Raw genomic sequence first — 19,879 nt, forward strand, 5'->3', positions numbered from 1 at the left:
CCTCCATGTCTTACTGCTCATGTTCATGCTCTCTAGTATGCTCACTGTTGGAAAGCTGAAAGACAGAGAAACCCCTCGGCCCCGAGACTGGGAGGAGGACAACTAGGCTACAACTAAACCCATACGAAGAAGAACTGCTCGAATAATAACACTGGCGTTTTACTTGTCTAAGTATCCCTCTTTTCCCCACCACTAAATAAAAGGAAATAACAATAATACAAGATAATCCTTGTATCGTCTTGATCAGGTCTCTTCAGAATGAAGAAGAGTGATAACCTGTCTAAATAAAGGTTTTAAAAAAACAAACAATCCAACAAAGTTTTCAGGATATTTTGGGTAGATTACTAGGGTATGTCCATGTGAAAATATGCTTAAAACATACAGTGCAATATTACTTCCACATGCAATATTACTCACAATACTGGCATGTCTTTCAGATGTGTTGCTTAGACTAAGTACTTTTTTTTTTCTTTTTTTTTAACATAATATGCATATTTCATCATCATCTGGTTTCTCCAGAGACCATGCATGTGCACTAGTGGTGATCATTATGGGAGTTGGTTTTTCCATCCTGTTTTGAATTCTCTTTTCTTTTTTGAATTTCGGAGTATTCCTTTTTCCACCTCACAGGGGAAAACGCGGCAAACCGGAGTTCACAGTGCGGCGTTTGGTCCCTTTGAGTACGAATCTTCACTTTCTGTTAGGACTGATCACTCAGAGAGTTTTGCCCACAGACACTAAAAGCACGATATCCCGATCGCGACGCAGAAGTCAGTCAGTCGGAGGCCTGACTTCCATAGGAGATGCCGTTAGGACATCAGGGGGTGGTGAGCTGTGTGCACTGTGAATCGCTGATACTGCTTGACTGCTGGGGTGGTTGTAATAGCTTTAATGTGGATTTTAATGTGCTCTAATGGCCTGCTTTTTATATGCAACAAGAGTCTTGGCGCTTTTCTTTCAGGGCTCGAGCTCAGTGGCATTTCACCGAGGTGCTCTCACCTGTAAAGTGACTGCGGTAATGAGGATGAAGACGATGTTGATACCCTGAAGTGACACCGGTGGGGTAATGATACGGTACCCCCCCCCCCCCCCCCCCCCAAGCCCCCCCCCTTGCTAACCTGACACTCGGGTACCCTCGTCTACTCCCCTCAGACGTGGTTTGTTAAGTGGCAGCACCAGGAGGCACGTTATAACAACCCAGATAGCAAGCGGATCTGGGCCATATACAGGCCAGATCTGGCCCTTGTGGCTTAGTTCCGGCCCATATGTGGCCCAGAATCATTACACATCCGCTTGCTATCTGGGAATGAATCACGGACTATGTGTGAGTAAGTCCGCAGCGTTTTGACATTTAGGTTAACATGCGTTTTAGGGGACCCAGGCGAGGGGCCCTTCTCTGACCACTTGAGCGCTGTGAATGCTAAAAGCCCAGGCCGCGGTCCCAGTCCAGCCTCTCCCCAAAGCCCTGCCATTTTACCCTGGCGGAAATCAATGCATTTTTGATTACTGGAGACCAGAAACGGACTCACGATTATTACCAATAAAGGGGATTAGATGAAATGATTTTTGACTTTGAAATTTGTGCTTAATCAAATTTAAGATAAAGTCATCAGTGAAATTGCTGTTGATTTATAAATACGATCATTGGCGGCCTTCCTCTCCCTGGCACAGAGAGCATGGCTTTATTGCTTAGTCAAACCTCCTCATTCAATTTTTAAATTGCCTATTGAGTGCAGTTCTCTCTGGACCTGCCAGACACCACCATTAGTAATACCTTTCCGACAAGTACTTCCTTTTCGACTTTCAAGAGGTGTGGATTTCAGCAGGCTTCGCAGTTCTTCAGACTCCATCATGAAGGGTGTTTCTAAATCGTAGACTTTAGAGAGGAAAATTCTCGCCAAAACGTTACCCACCGCACTTTAACCTCAAGTGTCTGGGTAGCATGACCAAGTTCGAAGTGCTTCGTAGCCCAACAGCTAATTGTACCTCCGGTTAACCTGGTTTGCTTTGCACACATCTCATCTTCCTCTCAGCTCGCAAACAAAACGCTTTGCTTTGCACAACCATCCGGAAACTCTCCGTTGGAAACTGTTTGGAAAAGGGCAGGTACTTTCAAAAATGCTTGGCAGGTGATTGGATGAACCATCTGTCTATCACTGTCTATCGCGCTAACTTCAACCGCTCTTAACTGCCGTCACACCTAGGTCCGCCCATAGCGTAACTGTTAGTATTTCCTCATAAGAACGCAGATTGGCCCGGTCATTTTTTGACGGATCTGCAGAATGAAACAGAAAGTGAGCCCACGAGATCAGGATGGTCTCACAAGGCTAATGCTGAGTATGAAGTCGGCTGAGATTCGGTCTCAACAACAAAACACATCCTTGTCTTCCTCTCTGCTCGCAAACAAAATGGTTCCTTGTGTTCCCTCAGATGGCTGGCCCACATATCAACTTCCCAGCTGCTTTGTGTTAATGTGGACACAGTAGAATGTAGGAGAGCAGTGACACAATCCTTAGTGCTTCACATTCCACCACACACTGTGTGTGTGTGTGTGTGTGTGTGTGTGTGTGTGTGTGTGTGTGTGTGTGTGTGTGTGTGTGTGTGTGTGTGAAATGGCCAGGGATTTGGATTGTTTGACAACTTTTTGTGCAGGGAGTTATCTGCCACCATGGCCTTCGTTAGGGTTTGGCTCGGTTGTATCCTATCTGTTCAGTCATCTTCAGATTCCCGCCAGAAGCTAGAGGATAGAATATGTTTACAGTGGTTGGGCTATCAGCTTTTGGATCCTGTGATAAGTGATTTGCTGAATAGCATTATAGTTGCAACTAGTGGCTGGAGTTATTGACAAAGTTGTGATAGTGTGTGGGGGGTAACCTACATGGTAGCACAATATAACAATATTTCTATACCTATTGTCAAGAACGTGTTCCGAAAATACTAATGACCTACATTTACGATAGCGTGAATAGTTAGCCTACTGACATAGTTTAAAGCGCTTCCAGACCTCCATTTTACACAAGACAAAGGCTGTGTGGCTCTCGGTGACGCACCAGCACGCAAGCATCATTCAAATTGGAAAACCCAATTTTCCACCCAACTTCGGTGTTCGTTTGAGTGGAACAACCTCAGATCTATCAAATTCAGTTCTTGTGAGTGCGCATCCACAGGCAGGTTCAAACAAGAGGTGTTATGTGAATCCGCCCTTAACTCGTAGACTTTGATTTAATCGATTCTAAGTCCCCAACACATCCCGCCTGTCGGTGTGAGAGGCTCAATGACTCAAACCAGGACGGGCGACGCTTACAGATAACATGTTGAGGGACAACACAGGAGACTCGTTTGTTCCAACGGCAGGAATGCCATCTTCTAAAAGTCGAAAATTAAACACTGTCCACCAATATATCTAGCTGTGTGAATCCCAACTACTCCAAATTAGCTAATATTCATATCAAAATCTCAGGGAAGTGCAAGAGTGTTACTAATGGAGAGGCCACAGGTGGTTCTCTTACGTCTCAACACAAAATAGTTCTATGTGGATAATTATTGTTATTTTAACAGTTGGTTCCCCTACACGACAAATAGTTCTACCCAGCATTCTGTTTTTGGAGAGTATAGGCTTGACCTACCAGTACGAGTCTTCGGCAGCAACTGATACGGTGTCAAAAGCTCATTCGCCCCCCCCCCCCCACAACCGTGAGTGGTTGAACCCCCCCCGGTGCTTATGTGTGTAAGTAACCTGGAAACCGCCGCGTCTAGGAAGCCCCAGCAGGGGATGCAGGGCATGGCCGCGGCGCTAGCCTCAGGGAGGGGGTCTGGACTGCGCGGATCAGGCAGGATTACAGGTTTGCAGCAGCGCCTGATGGCACAAGCAGCTCCCACACACCTCCCAGTGAGACGCGCTTACAGGTCGGGTCGGCGCTTAACCTGGTCAGTGTAGCTCGATAATCCCTGGTCCATCGCGTTTCATCTTTGTCGATGTACCTGTATTAGGCTACTGAAAATGTTTTTTTTTTAATTAAACAATGTTAATTGGATTGAAACTGTCATGCAACACACAATTATGTAACTGTAGATGAACAGAACTATTGTTCAAGTGTGTTTAGACAGATTTGGCAGTTGTATTTTTCATCAGTTTGTCCAACTATCATACTCATATGAAGTACATACACCTTTCACTGTATAGGGTAATTGCATACACTAGAACTACTGTATCAATAGTTTTGTCATGCTTAGAGTAGTTGATAGGTCGACTAAACGTTTCATGACCTCCAGTCATTTTGATCTGTCTGCTGCTTGGCATTGTCTATTTATTCCTGATAAAAAAATATTCAAAAGCCTACCGTATATTCATTCCCCCCTCTAGATATGACTTTGAAAGACTATCTTCCTATCTCCAAGGCCTAATTAGAATTTACTACAGTAGAATGAACAGTTTTCTCTTTAGAAATGTCCACTCTCACCTCAAGCGTTCGAAGACTAAGTCTTGAATTTCACAAAGCCCCCTAAATGTGGACAGGTAACTTTGTATTGACCTGAGGGGATTTACCATGGATGTGTGGAAAATGACTCGATGCGTGGATTGAGGATGCAGGCGCTGAATAACTTGGTCTTGGTTCCTCTGTCTTCAAATGATAATGAAAGGTTATTTTCCTCGGCCCAGCGTGTCTCCAGTAAACATCACAATCCGTCAGAGGAAGTCTTGGGAAGCAAAAAAAAAAAAAGACGGTTTGTTTTCCCACTTAAAGGGGACATGAAATAGAGTGTCCTTAACTTAATCACCACCTTGTTTTACTACATTTGCATACATTTGCATATTAATTGGACTACAGATTAAAATTGGTTTTGTAATTTTAATTAAGTGTCCACAAAGGTATATGATTAGAACTGTTTAAAATACAGTCTGACATAACTAGAAGCAAAAGGCTTTGGTGCAGATTTTTTCCCTCCCCCCACTTTCAGAAAGAGGGATTACTTTCAGGGAATGTCTGTTTTATGATAGTAATTTTTAATCTTTAGTAGATTACGCAGCCAAGTAGGCAGTGGGGGCTGGTGGAGAACGGGTATCAATATCATTCTAATTTTTCAAGATTCATATTTCCTATTTTGTTGATTCGCAGTGCTAGATGAGACAGTGTTTTGCGGTAATTGAAGAAAATGTAATTTTAATTCACATTGCAAGTAAGAAGATTATGCAAATTAATTCAGAATTACTTAGCAAAAGGTAAAGTGAGAGATGGCGTTGACTCGGAGAGCAGTAAATGGGCTGTTCTCTGCATTCCTAGTGGGAGATGTTAAACATACCTTGTGCACACAGCGTTATATCCACACAGGCTTCTACAGAGCACTAGGATGTCTTGTTGTTCTAACTGTAGATTCTGAGGCATGGTAAGTGTTCTAACTGTACTGTAGATTCTTAGGCATGGTAAGTGTTCTAACTGTACTGTAGATTCTTAGGCAGGGTAAGTGTTCTAACTGTACTGTAGATTCTTAGGCATGGTAAGTGTTCTAACTGTACTGTAGATTCTTAGGCATGGTAAGTGTTCTAACTGTACTGTAGATTCTTAGGCATGGTTAGTGTTCTAACTGTACTGTAGATTCTGAGGCATGGTAAGTGTTCTAACTGTACTGTAGATTCTAAGGCAGGGTAAGTGTTCTAACTGTACTGTAGATTCTTAGGCATGGTAAGTGTTCTAACTGTACTATAGATTCTGAGGCATGGTAAGTGTTCTAACTGTACTGTAGATTCTGAGGCATGGTAAGTGTTCTAACTGTACTGTAGATTCTGAGGCATGGTAAGTGTTCTAACTGTACTGTAGATTCTTAGGCAGGGTAAGTGTTCTAACTGTACTGTAGATTCTTAGGCATGGTAAGTGTTCTAACTGTACTGTAGATTCTTAGGCATGGTAAGTGTTCTAACTGTACTGTAGATTCTTAGGCATGGTTAGTGTTCTAACTGTACTGTAGATTCTAAGGCAGGGTAAGTGTTCTAACTGTACTGTAGATTCTTAGGCATGGTAAGTGTTCTAACTGTACTATAGATTCTGAGGCATGGTAAGTGTTCTAACTGTACTGTAGATTCTTAGGCATGGTAAGTGTTCTAACTGTAGATTCTGAGGCATGGTAAGTGTTCTAACTGTACTGTAGATTCTTAGGCATGGTAAGTGTTCTAACTGTGCTGTAGATTCTTAGGCAGGGTAAGTGTTCTAACTGTACTGTAGATTCTTAGGCAGGGTAAGTGTTCTAACTGTACTGTAGATTCTTAGGCATGGTAAGTGTTCTAACTGTAGATTCTGAGGCATGGTAAGTGTTCTAACTGTAGATTCTTAGGCAGGGTAAGTGTTCTAACTGTAGATTCTGAGGCATGGAAAGTGTTCTAACTGTACTGTAGATTCTTAGGCATGGTAAGTGTTCTAACTGTACTGTAGATTCTTAGGCATGGTAAGTGTTCTAACTGTAGATTCTTAGGCATGGTAAGTGTTCTAACTGTACTGTAGATTCTTAGGCATGGTAAGTGTTCTAACTGTACTGTAGATTCTGAGGCATGGTAAGTGTTCTAACTGTAGATTCTTAGGCATGGTAAGTGTTCTAACTGTAGATTCTTAGGCATGGTAAGTGTTCTAACTGTACTGTAGATTCTGAGGCATGGTAAGTGTTCTAACTGTAGATTCTTAGGCATGGTAAGTGTTCTAACTGTACTGTATATTCTGAGGCATGGTAAGTGTTCTAACTGTAGATTCTAAGGTAAGTGTTCTAACTGTACTGTAGATTCTTAGGCATGGTATGTGTTCTAACTGTAGATTCTTAGGCATGGTAAGTGTTCTAACTGTACTGTAGATTCTGAGGCATGGTAAGTGTTCTAACTTTAGATTCTGAGGCATGGTAAGTGTTCTAACTGTACTGTAGATTCTTAGGCATGGTTAGTGTTCTAACTGTACTGTAGATTCTTAGGCATGGTAAGTGTTCTAACTATACTGTAGATTCTTAGGCATGGTAAGTGTTCTAACTGTAGATTCTTAGGCATGGTAAGTGTTCTAACTGTACTGTAGATTCTGAGGCATGGTAAGTGTTCTAACTGTACTGTAGATTCTTAGGCCTGGTAAGTGTTCTAACTGTAGATTCTGAGGCATGGTAAGTGTTCTAACTGTAGATTCTGAGGCATGGTAAGTGTTCTAACTGTACTGTAGATTCTTAGGCATGGTAAGTGTTCTAACTGTAGATTCTGAGGCATGGTAAGTGTTCTAACTGTGCTGTAGATTCTTAGGCATGGTAAGTGTTCTAACTGTACTGTAGATTCTTAGGCATGGTAAGTGTTCTAACTGTAGATTCTTAGGCATGGTAAGTGTTCTAACTGTAGATTCTTAGGCATGGTAAGTGTTCTAACTGTAGATTCTGAGGCATGGTAAGTGTTCTAACTGTGCTGTAGATTCTGAGGCATGGTAAGTGTTCTAACTGTAGATTCTGAGGCATGGTAAGTGTTCTAACTGTGCTGTAGATTCTTAGGCAGGGTAAGTGTTCTAACTGTAGATTCTTAGGCAGGGTAAGTGTTCTAACTGTAGATTCTGAGGCATGGTAAGTGTTCTAACTGTAGATTATTAGGCATGGTGAGTGTTCTAACTGTAGATTCTTAGGCATGGTAAGTGTTCTAACTGTGCTGTAGATTCTGAGGCATGGTAAGTGTTCTAACTGTGCTGTAGATTCTTAGGCGTGGTAAGTGTTCTAACTGTGCTGTAGATTCTGAGGCATGGTAAGTGTTCTAACTGTGCTGTAGATTCTGAGGCATGGTAAGTGTTCTAACTGTACTGTAAATTCTTAGGTAAGTGTTCTAACTGTACTGTAGATTCTTAGGTAAGTGTTCTAACTGTACTGTAGATTGAGGCATGGTAAGTGTTCTAACTGTGCTGTAGATTCTAAGGCAGGGTAAGTGTTCTAACTTTACTGTAGATTCTTAGGCCTGGTAAGTGTTCTAACTGTGCTGTAGATTCTTAGGCATGGTAAGTGTTCTAACTGTGCTGTAGATTCTTAGGCATGGTAAGTGTTCTAACTGTACTGTAGATTATTAGGCATGGTAAGTGTTCTAACTGTAGATTCTTAGGCATGGTAAGTGTTCTAACTGTACTGTAGATTCTGAGGCATGGTAAGTGTTCTAACTGTAGATTCTGAGGCATGGTAAGTGTTCTAACTGTACTGTAGATTCTGAGGCATGGTAAGTGTTCTAACTGTAGATTATTAGGCATGGTGAGTGTTCTAACTGTGCTGTAGATTCTGAGGCATGGTAAGTGTTCTAACTGTAGATTCTTAGGCCTGGTAAGTGTTCTAACTGTACTGTAGATTCTGAGGCATGGTAAGTGTTCTAACTGTAGATTCTTAGGTAAGTGTTCTAACTGTAGATTATTAGGCATGGTGAGTGTTCTAACTGTGCTGTAGATTCTTAGGCATGGTAAGTGTTCTAACTGTACTGTAGATTCTGAGGCATGGTAAGTGTTCTAACTGTGCTGTAGATTCTGAGGCATGGTAAGTGTTCTAACTGTAGATTCTGGGGCATGGTAAGTGTTCTAACTGTACTGTAGATTCTTAGGCATGGTAAGTGTTCTAACTGTAGATTCTGAGGCATGGTAAGTGTTCTAACTGTACTGTAGATTCTTAGGCATGGTAAGTGTTCTAACTGTACTGTAGATTCTGAGGCATGGTAAGTGGTGGACTCAGGTTCGACCCCCCCCGCCCACCCCCACCCTCACATGGCTGAGCTTTGAGCTTACTTAGACGCCAGGTCATCATTTGGGAAGATCTGGCGAGACGAGTATTGGAATTCAGTTTTACAAACCTTCATCTGAGAAACAGAAGATATGTCTCTACCCATACTTACTGTAACTGCGTACACGTTTGCCCAACGTCTTGACATGCAAAGGGGGGACTCAAATACAATTACAGCAAAGTCAGGGTATCATTCACGAGACTTTGAGAAATATAATATTCACTTTTTCTTTGGTGTGGTCAGGAAAGTTTGGAAGCGTTTTACTAATAAAATACTTAAGCATTTAAGTGATAGTATACTGTTTCCTTGAGTTTCAGTCTCCCCTGACACAAAGGAGAAAGATACTGTTGTGTTTTTGGTAGGTGCAATTGCGCCTTACTGCAATATTTCAAAATGTGAAGTTATATTGTCTCTCAACCTCTTTATGGTTGAAGAGCTATAGCGAGTTGATTGATGTTTTTTTTTTCCCACAGTCACATTAATCAACAAAGCCACCGAAAATCGAGGTCCCAAGTCTGTGGACGGCCCATGTTACATTACATATTTTTGCATGACTTGTCATTGTGAGTGTGACCCTCTAAAAGCCAGCATTGCACTTCGTTACCACTTCAGCCAAGATTACGGGGGACAATGAAGGCCCTTCTTCCTTTGGCGCAATCTGACAGATAATGTCTGGCATGAAATGGGCCTCTCATTAGCCATCCTTAGCCGCCACTCTGAAGACCATCCCTTCTGTCATCTATTCCACTTTTCAAAGCTGCCTTTTATGAACTCTTAAAGTAACCAAGACTGCTTTAGTTGTTTTTTTCTCTCTCTTCCCCTTTCTCTTGCTCACTCTTAAATGACCACGTCTTGAGTTACTAAGCTGTCCTAATAGGTACAACCTGTGCCGACTCTTCTGAGGTTCACGTCTGAAATGGAACGTACATCTTCGTTCGCTATTTCTGTGCGCGGAGGATAAAGGCTATCCCATGATGCTCGGTAACGTGCAATCCGGCGCTTTCTGTCATAAACTCATCTGGCCCCCGAACGCTAGCGCCCACCGCCAAGACTTCCAATGTGTTTTCTATTTCTACAACATTGACATCAGAATCTTTCCATCCTCACTTTAACAAACCCCCACCGCCCCCCCCCCCCTCACACACACACACGCACACACACTTCATTTACCGGCACACTCTCAACATGCATGATCAGACCCTCACACACACTTTTTTCCCCTCTCCCGTTGTTCCGTTTGGGGACTGGGAAGAGCTGGGGTTGTCAGCATGACTGTGGAACTCAACGACGAGTAAAAAAACAAACATTGTAGTCTTTCATACCTTTTACAGTTCTTGTCTCCAAAACATGATTTGAGTACTCTGACCTCAGGAACACCGATCGAAATATTCCAACGGTCTGGTGTTCTCCTGAAACACCATGTACAGTGTCTTTCCAGAGGTGAGATGCAATGCAAACCTCCCTTCTTCCATAAAGGTGCAAAACAAACACTCAGCGATATACAGTAGGTGGTAGGCCAAGTGATGGATACCACATCCATTCACGTCGGCTCATTATCGTCAACAAAATAGTTGAGTAAACTAAGCCTTTTGCTCACTAATGGCATCCGTCAGCATGAAAGAAGCGTTATTGTGCTCTTGTGTCTTTTCTGATACCTAGCCAAATACTTATCCTCTCTCTGGTGAACATTTAGCATTAACTCGGGGGGGAAACTCCCGGGAATCACACTGCATAATGAAATTACCTCTGTGCAAATAAACAGGGTCAAACTCTCAAGGAGGAGCGTCAGAACCGTATTTTTAGCTAATGATGCGGCAGGTTCTTTCTTGTATCCACGAAAGCCGCTGAGGAGCTGGGATTCGTACGTAGGCGTGTCCAATCCTGATTTAACATGCCGAGGAAACAGAGCTGGGAATAAGGGAAGCAAACGCAGGGACGCTAGACTCACCCGCCTCGGATTGAATAGAAACGTTGACATAACTCGGGTCTTTTGGTCATGTCGATTTTAATGAACTGCACCACTCACAAAGACTACTAGGTTCCCCGACAATGATAGGCCCCGCGTACAAACGCCTGTTGAAGTACCGCTACTTAAGAGCTGCTTTAGCCATAGTGTTCTCAAGTGTTCAAGATGCCCTCCAGACACTGAGAACCACATCCTGTACACAGTCTTTTACCACCACAACAGCCTCAGAGCGGATATTTCCTATCAGTATAATCATCCCCCAGCAGTCTGTGTGCGTTATCACATATGCTACTGTGACATATAATTTCATAATTTATGCGCACCACTGGTAATTGGTTAAGTTTATAGATATGAAAGGCTGGGGGGGAGTTGGAGGGGGGGGTCTGTGAACCCCCCCCCCCCCCCCCCCTCCACGTTCACAGCGCCGCGCCTGGAGCCGTGTGACAAGAGCAGCGTAGAGGAGGCGTTCAGCGGCTGACGGGAGCCAGAAGTCTTTCCTCTACGTTCTCACACCCTCCTCGTCGGCCAGAGTCTGTTGACGACGACAAAAAAACGAAAACAAAAAAAGGTCCGAAATGACAGAAAACGACCTCTCGTCTCCGCTTCCTCATTCTCTGCTTTCTACAAGAAAACAAAGCCTCTCTCTGAGGTAGCTGCCTGTATCGATAAATCTGCCAAACGACAGCGGGGACCACCCATGAAGAGTCGCCGTGGTGGTTCTCAGATCCGCCGCCCTGGAACCATCCGGGCCTGTGGTTCTGCTCGTAGACCCTTCATTGTTGGCCGTGCACCTACGCTCTAATGTCGCTGACAAAAGTCCCGTTCTGTAATCTCCCCTAAACTGGGCAAACCAGAGCTGGATTACATCCTGGTGAATTTGGGATTTATTCAGAGGTAAATTAGGATTGAAAGGGGTACAGTGAAGGCTGTCCGGTAATCCCTTCGTTCGGAAGCCCCACAAGCTTGTTCTGGGTTTTCATACCCGCCTTTTTTATGAGGATAATTCCCAGCAGTTCGTTAATCTGCATGTGTCCTGATTGGAGGTCGACTCCCATCCTCCAGATTACAGCCCCGTGTTCGTTGCCATGGCAGAGCACGGGGGAGATGGGGGGGGGTCAGTGTTCCTCTCCGGAGGGACCAGCTGTTAACAGGTGAGGATGGGAACATGACGCAGCCGGCGGAGGCCAAATCGTCTTTGTGGGGCAGATTTTTTACTCCCCCGGCACATTAAAAACTCTAGGAGGCCGTGGCATCTGATAGCGAACAGCTGTTACCTAAAGGGATTTTCATATTTGATCCAAAATATCTCACCGAAAGAGTAACCCAGGCTCTAAATGACACATAACAGAAGAATGGAACATGGACTAGCGGCCAGCGAAGGCAATTTGTAGCCAGAGCGCAGCCTCTCACCATTCAGATTTCCCATAAGGTACTGTATGCTACAGAGTAATTCATCACAGCCCCGAACAGCTAACTGCTCGTTCTGTCTATGAAATATGAGACACAACGAGGAGGCATTTTCACAAGGCGAGGGTATTATTTTGGCATGCTCCCATAAGATTCTCAACACCTTTTTTTCCCCCTGCTATTGCAACACGTTGTTTATCAAACGTCCCTAAGCACTGGCTGAACGCAGTCAACCATATATATACACTGTAACCCCTAAGCTTTGATTTTTCAATGTATTACTCTGTCATGTTATAGAGTCCCCATAACCACTTTATGAAACTAAGCATGAAAGACCATAAAGAGAGGTTTTGAGAGTACACCTGCAAGAATGGGGGTTAAAAATGGTATGGATGTCTCCCTTATTCCTAAGAAGGGGACGGGGGCGTCACAAAGCCCATCTTCTGAGGCGTCCTTCATATGGACTTACACCACTCCCCTCCTGATGACTCCAGCCCGATCTCAGAGCTTCCCGGAGTCAGCAGGGTCAGCTGAGCCATTTTTCTCTCAACGCTGCGAAGTTTAGGGAGGGAAGCTTGGGGCCGAATGAGGATATTTAATGCACAGTAAACAACGTAAGTACTCCCAAGCCCTTAAATCCCAACGGGGAGAAGATGGAGGGGAGGCAGGGGAGGGCCTCTCTCTCTCTCTCTCTCCCTCAGTGGGGGGATGACAAATGCCACATGTCCTGAGCGCAGCGCTTGTGCTAATCCCAGGACCGGTCCAGGCAGACCCGACATCCACCGCTGTGGTCCAAGTTCTGCACCCCCCACCTCCGCACCACCGCTTCCCGAACGAGGCACAGAGCCCCCCCAGGTTAGAGACATGTAGCGGCCTCCATCCTGGGGGTGTCACCCAGACCAGAACAGGCCTTGAAACCCAAATGACTTCACTTTCATATCTGTGAATGATCAATGTTATTATTCATCAGTGACCCGTGATGTGATCAGTTGACTAACAATATCACCACAGTGAAGGCCCCAAGTACTCTCATAGTATCTTTATATCAATGTAGGCTAATCAATGGACATATTAGATGTCCATGTTATATAATTTAAATGTAATTTTTGGGAAGAGGGGCGTGTTAAAAAATAAGGTAATTAATCCTTTGTGTGGGACAGAAGAGAATTAGAAAGATGCCGTTTGTCAGGATAACATTAAGGGCTAATTTTGGAAAATACAGCATGCAGTCAATTTCCCAGAATGCCTAGAGGTAGAAGGTGGAGGCTGACAGGGTGGGTGGGGGGGGGTAATTTCCACCGCCTTATTTACCCCTATGCATCATCCATGAGCACCCATCTGACACGCAGACAGTGGGATTGGAAATTAGACGGACGACGACCCGCCATTCGGAATTTATGATGACACCTCAGTATTTGTTCGGTATGTGAGTACGGCGTACGTAGCAGGGCAGAAAAAACAGGAGGTGCCGGCAGGGGGGAAGGGAGAGAGAGAGAGGGAGAGAGAGAGAGAGAGAGGCAAACCCAGGGAAATACATCTTTTTAATAACAGTCAGCAAGGTTAATGTAGTTTACCTTGGAGAGGTGGCGGTTGTGTAGTGGATGCCAGGAGACTGCAGGGAGGTGTGTGCGCCGCGCTACCTATGCGAGCAGAACATCCCGGCTCTGATAGCTATTTGTTGTACAGAGAGCAGACAGCATAAAGAGAAGGAGAGGAAGAAGAAAAAAAAATCAAACTCTTAATACTATTGTGTGCCTATAACCATCTGTCACTGCTAGCCGGGAGATGAGAGGACGATTACGGCGAATAAACAGAAAGCCGCAGAGCATCAGTAAAGCCTCCGGGCAAAAAAAAGAGGGAGAGAGAGAGAGAAAAGGAGGAGAGAAAGAGGGGGGGGGGGGGGGGAGAGAGAAAAAAACAACTTGTGTGGGGGGGACATCAAAGACATTCTAATTCTGAGGCAGTCAAGGATTACAGTTTGAAACCTGTGTTGACAACAGATAAATGACTGGCAATATTATAGCAGGGCTCCAAGGGGCCTTCTGATGATCTTGATGGCGTCGATGATGATGATGATGGTGATGATGGTGATGGTGATGAGTGCAGAAGATGATAATGGGAGTTCAACTATTTTTGTATTGTTTCATTTCAACAGATCTGTAAAAAATAACAGCAAAAAAAACATAAATAAAAGATATCCCTTGAATGCCAAAGGCTTTTGGAAAGCATTTGGTAGTTCCTAGGGCATCCACACAGATATCCTTTTTAAATTTACCATGAAGGCTCTTCAAATTCCTATTCAAGCAGGATATTCTCTTTAAACCTACCATTTATTGCGTTTGGAAGACAAACCTCTCAAAACATACTGTGCCATTGCTTATGGAGACCTGCGCCTAAGGACAATATTGTGACACAGTAAACACAACCTCTTCCAGGAATATTATGCCTATGGTTGGTATAAATAGACCTCTATGGAGTCTTATCTGCTAAGTTAAACTGATGCCTTTTGTGGAAATAAAGGGCTCAGAATTTGTCAAATCGCAGCAAAGTTTACCGTAATACCCATAATACTGTGCTTTGATAGTGTTACATTGATCCCCCTCAGACATGATTTTGTTATTCCCCTGAAACTGTGCTAATCATTAAAGTAAAGCCGTGTAAACAAACAATGTAAACATTTGATGGTATCGCTGATATCTGAAACTCTATTTGAGTTGCTTTCCCATCTGTCCTCAGCATCACTGTTTTATCACTGTCTTTTGTTTTGTTTTTTGTTCCGGCAAATTCCGGCCCAACGGGTATAGTATTATACTGTACTGCTGAATCATCTGAATAATCTACAATTTGACAGAAAATGGTTGGGTCTGGAGTGTGTGTGTGTGTGTGTGTGTGTGTGTGTGTGTGTGTGTGTGTGCGTGCGTGCTCTACATATGCGTAAGTCTAACTGCCCTCACCAGTGACCTTGTCATTGCAGCCCCATTGCCGCCAGGGCCTTCTCCTGTTGGACAGCTCAGGTCAAGCTCTCCTTGGCGAGGTCTGAACGACGGGACTGTCACGTCAAGCGCCCAGACCGCTGTCAGAGGCCGCCGGCTCGTCCTCCACGCTTCACTCGGACCGTACCGCCCCCCCCCCCCCCACCCACCCAACCCCCTCCCTCGGAGACTGACAGGAAGGTTTATTAGAGCTAATGCTCTCAGCTGTAGTGCTGGAACAGAAGCTTTGGAGTTACGTAGGAGAGGAATCACTTACTAATGCATGCAAACTATCTAAACTGACCAGAGGTTTCATTTCGGTATCGTTTTAGTGGTGGTGGTAGTGGTGTGTGTGTGTGTGTGTGTGTGTGTGGAGAAAACGGATGCTTTATATGATGTCACAATGAGAAACGTGGTCATAGTCGTGTCGGTGAAGCGGCGATGAGACACGGCGTGTCTGGCACTGGATTATGGGTAGAAAGCGTTGTAGCGTGCGTTTAGGTGATGTCTTCAGACAGCGGCGCGCGAGCAGCTAGCATCCAACCAACCGACACGGCCTGCGTTTCTCTTTGAACAAAGCAGCACCAAGTCCCCTGCTATTTTGGACTTTGTTCATTAAGGCCAATAGAAGTGATTTCTGGTGCTTTTAAGTGTCCCTCTAATTAGGTGTCTATATTTTCTGTATCTCGTTATTGGATTTATTTTATATTGTACTTTATAGTAAATAGTGTTTGAATTTTAAAATACACCTCTTGGGTGCGACATAAAGGAGAATTTTTAATCATTTTCTGTAAATGAAAGGAGCCGGCATTTTGCTTCAGAATGTATTCTAATGAGTTTGCAGGTTTCTAAGCAGATGCGTTTTCTAATTATTGTTTCAAGTCGCCATATCTGTATGTCTCCTCACTGGCCACAGCGTGACAGGCAGCGACCGTGGGGGTGTGTGTGTGTGTGTGTGTGTGTGTGTGTGTGTGTGTGTGGGTGGGGGGTTAAGAGAATATGGGTACAAGACCAAGGGAGAGGAAAAACAACCATCTTGATGGCTGCTGGTTTCCTGTGCAGCCAATTTATTTATTAGGTCCGGGATGAGATGTGTTGATCTACCACATACCTGCTGATGGGGAGAGAGGCTCCTGTTTCAGCCCGGGTTCACAATTAGGACCTGGGCAAATGTAGCCAGGGGTTAATACTCCTCATTAAAAGAACTAGGTCATTAGTGTGAAATCAAGGCTCTTACGGCGGCCGAGGCAGGGGAAGGGGGTGTTGGAATAGGGAGGGGGGGGGGGGAAGGTGTGTGTGTGTGTGTGTGTGTGTGTGTGTGGGGGGGGGGGGGGTATAGTAAATTCTGCATCTCGATGAACACAGCTCCTACATTAATTAACCTCCCTTTTTCTCGTTGAAGAAAAAAAAAGAAAGAAAAAAAAATCTGTTATCATATATGCACATGGCTGTACACCAATTAATTGCAAGGAAAAAGGAGCTAGTTTACAGTCTTCCCAGTGGTCGCCTTGTCTTCCTGGGCGGGAGTTCTATTATTTCAGAGGGGGGGGGGGCGGGGGCGGGGGCGGGGGGGGGGATTCTAACATCTGTGTGATGAGCAAAAGGGGTATTAAAATGAAGAAGGGAATCATGGCAGAAATCAGCTTTTACCACAGGGGGAAACGGGCAAATAAAAGCTAAGGAAATGAAAATAAATCAGCTTTAATGCCCTAATACCTCACCTCAGGAGTCTCTCGTCTGAATCCGCCTGGTTCTGAGGGGGGTGTTTAGAGATGCCTCTTTGGTGTCTGTGCGTTTTGGTTACACGGTGCTTTTGACCTTCAGCTAAAAAATGAAAAAGCCTTTGTCAAACGCATCCATGTTCTTTGTAGGTGTGTGTGTGTGTGTGTGTGTGTGGGGGGGGGGGTCTTGTCACCTGACCAACACCAACAACAACTGAGAAGCATGAAAGCTGCTCCCTCGACTGGTTCTTCCAGAGGATAGTTAAGTAGTTTTGGGATGATCATGCAGGCCGACCATTTCCTAACAATTCTCAAGAGTTTTGGAGGAAATGTTGTGGAAACGCCACTCTTGGTAACGCTCGCCTGCTGGCTATACGCCCGTGGAACGTCCGTGGAATGTCGTGAGAGGATCCATCCACCTTTTAGGGCAGCTTTCCCTAAAACGTTACTCACAAGTTCCTGCGTTCTCTCTGTGGTTCTCTGACATGTTGTTCTCTGCTCTTGTTCTCCAGCCCAGCTACAGACAGAAGGAATTAATTGGATTCTCCGGTTGCAGTACAGTGAATTTCCACCATGAAAGTCAGTATAGTGTATAATTGTCATTAGACAATAAAACCTTTTTTTTTTCTTACCTCACCTCATTTTAGTGTTGGCCTATTGTGTGCAGGGAAGGAAACGGCTCCAGTTAACTAAAAGAGCCCATCCGTTATGTTTATTAAAATGCATATGTGGGGATAATTAAGTAAATAAATGGGAATGACAAAGTTCAAATGATTGAGCATTAAGGCTGACAGCCTTCCTACCCCCCCCGCCCCCGTAATGATAAACCATGTTTTTTTCTTCATCTTCAGTCATTTCATAAGGCATGAGTCTCCATGCTATCCACCACCTTATCTATCACCTGGTAAGGTGCTCCGCCCCCTCTTTGTACAAGTTGAGTGTTAGGAACTTTGAAATTCAATGGCTAAATTATCTGTAATATCTGCAAATGTGATAGTGTTTTTTATCCACCAATTTTTCTGGGCACTTTAATGAGATGGTGTCGTCCAACGGAGCGATTTGAATTTAAATGATATAATACTTGAGATGCCCTAATTCGCCCATACATATTTAATCTAACATATTATCTTTCTTTCATGATGTCCTAATATGACGACTCAGCCATTGGGCCAATCTGTTATAATAAGGAACCCACAGTGGAGGGGTAACACTTTATAATAACTATCCTTTAGAAACCTTTAGAAACCATTAGTAGAAAATTATCAATCTATATGGTTTGTAAACAGTTATAAATGGTATAAATGATAAGTAAATTTACACGCAGAACCACTGTATGAGGTTGAAGTAGGACTCCCCACAAGCCAGTGGAACTTGACAACTGAACCTCATCTACAGTACCATAGAAACACTGTATTGACTGTTCCATGGAATGTTCATATTCAAAACAACAACACCACAGTTTACAATGTACTTTACTTGGACCAAGAAGTCATTGCCCTAGTGAGCTAACGTTCAATTAACAGGGTCTATACAGTGGAACAATTTTAATACTAAGGAGAACATACCACATTTCGAATTGGGTGTTTGGCTTTTGATTATGTTGGTAATGCACTCTATCACTACATACTTCCAAGTGGAGATGCTAGATGGTCCAGTCCGTTTAGAGAGGACGATATGGTCATACAGAGTACACCCGAGATACTAACAGACAATGTTAACATTTCACACAGTCAGGTGCCAGATGCTATCATCTCTCACAAAACCACACGGCAAGGGGAATCACAAGAGCCGCGGTTGCCTTTCTCGTCGAAGTTGTCATATTTCCCTCGTAGGCTATAATGTTCAGCGAGAGGCTGTTTTTGCCAAGAGTTAATTGGGGAGCTATAGGAGGGTAAGAAATAAGAGATTTGCTCAATTAACCAATATGGCACAGCTGAGAAGAGCACCTGTGGATACCGCAGGCCCCGCCGCACGCTAGCGTAGCCAGCATGCCTGATTACCCACCACAGCGCACGGTGATCTGAGACAGTCTATCACAGCGCTTCCCTACCTGGCGGAGGGCACGCACTACCGGATCAGGTTTAATTGCTCCCTGGGTGTTAATATGCACTTGTGCTTTAGACTGTACAATTTTAGCCAGCGGTTATAATGTTATGTGGATAGCAGGGCCCAATTTGAACTGCTGAATATCAACAAAACAACAACAAAAAAGCTCACAGTGAGCACATGACAGTTTTGTATCTCAGTCGCTATTATGAGATTAGCCAATTGACACAATGCTCAGAAAAATTCTTCAAATCTGCAACCAGCCTCAAAAACAAGACTGACTGACTGCATTATCAGCATTAGTATCAGCACAAGTTTTGATTGTATTGTATATAGGATTATATTGCATAGGATCATATTGTACTTGCCCCATTGCTTTTTGGGATATTATATTTAGCACTGTCCTGTCTTCTGCACAGTCGTGTCATTTACACTGTCCTGTCTTGTTCTGGCACCGAGATTGTTGTCTATTGAGTGTCACACATCAGCAGTCCAAAACCAACGCATAGTCGCTGCCCATCTTTTGCAGTAGGCTCAAAACTCACCTCTTCAAGAAGTACTACCATGATCCACCATCTTAAAGCACCTATTATATTTATATCTTGCTACTCTTGCACTTTGGCTTCAGCACTAGATTATGCTCTTAGTCACTTGTTTAGAAAGGAGATGCACTTGTGAGTTCTGGAGACTACCACCGACTACCTACGTTAAATGTAATTATTATCATGACAGCAATGTAATGTAATATACAGCAGTACATGTGAAATCCTACCTGGATAAATGAATCTGATTCTGACTCCTCCAACGGCGGCTCACCAGTCTCTCTCGTTGGAAAGAAAGTGACGTCAGGTTCCTGGTTGGGAACCAAATGTACCCGTGTCTCTCGCAGACCTAGGGGAAGACAAACAGATGTCAGTAGTTGTGTTTATACCGTTGGTCTTATGTCTTTCTCCTGTCCTGATTTGCTGCCATTACTTGTGCTGATTATGGGGGGAAGGAAGGCTTATCCGAATAA

Source organism: Borostomias antarcticus (assembly GCF_949987555.1).
Source record: "Borostomias antarcticus genome assembly, chromosome: 19".
In the NCBI taxonomy this organism is placed as follows: Eukaryota; Metazoa; Chordata; class Actinopteri; order Stomiiformes; family Stomiidae; genus Borostomias; species Borostomias antarcticus.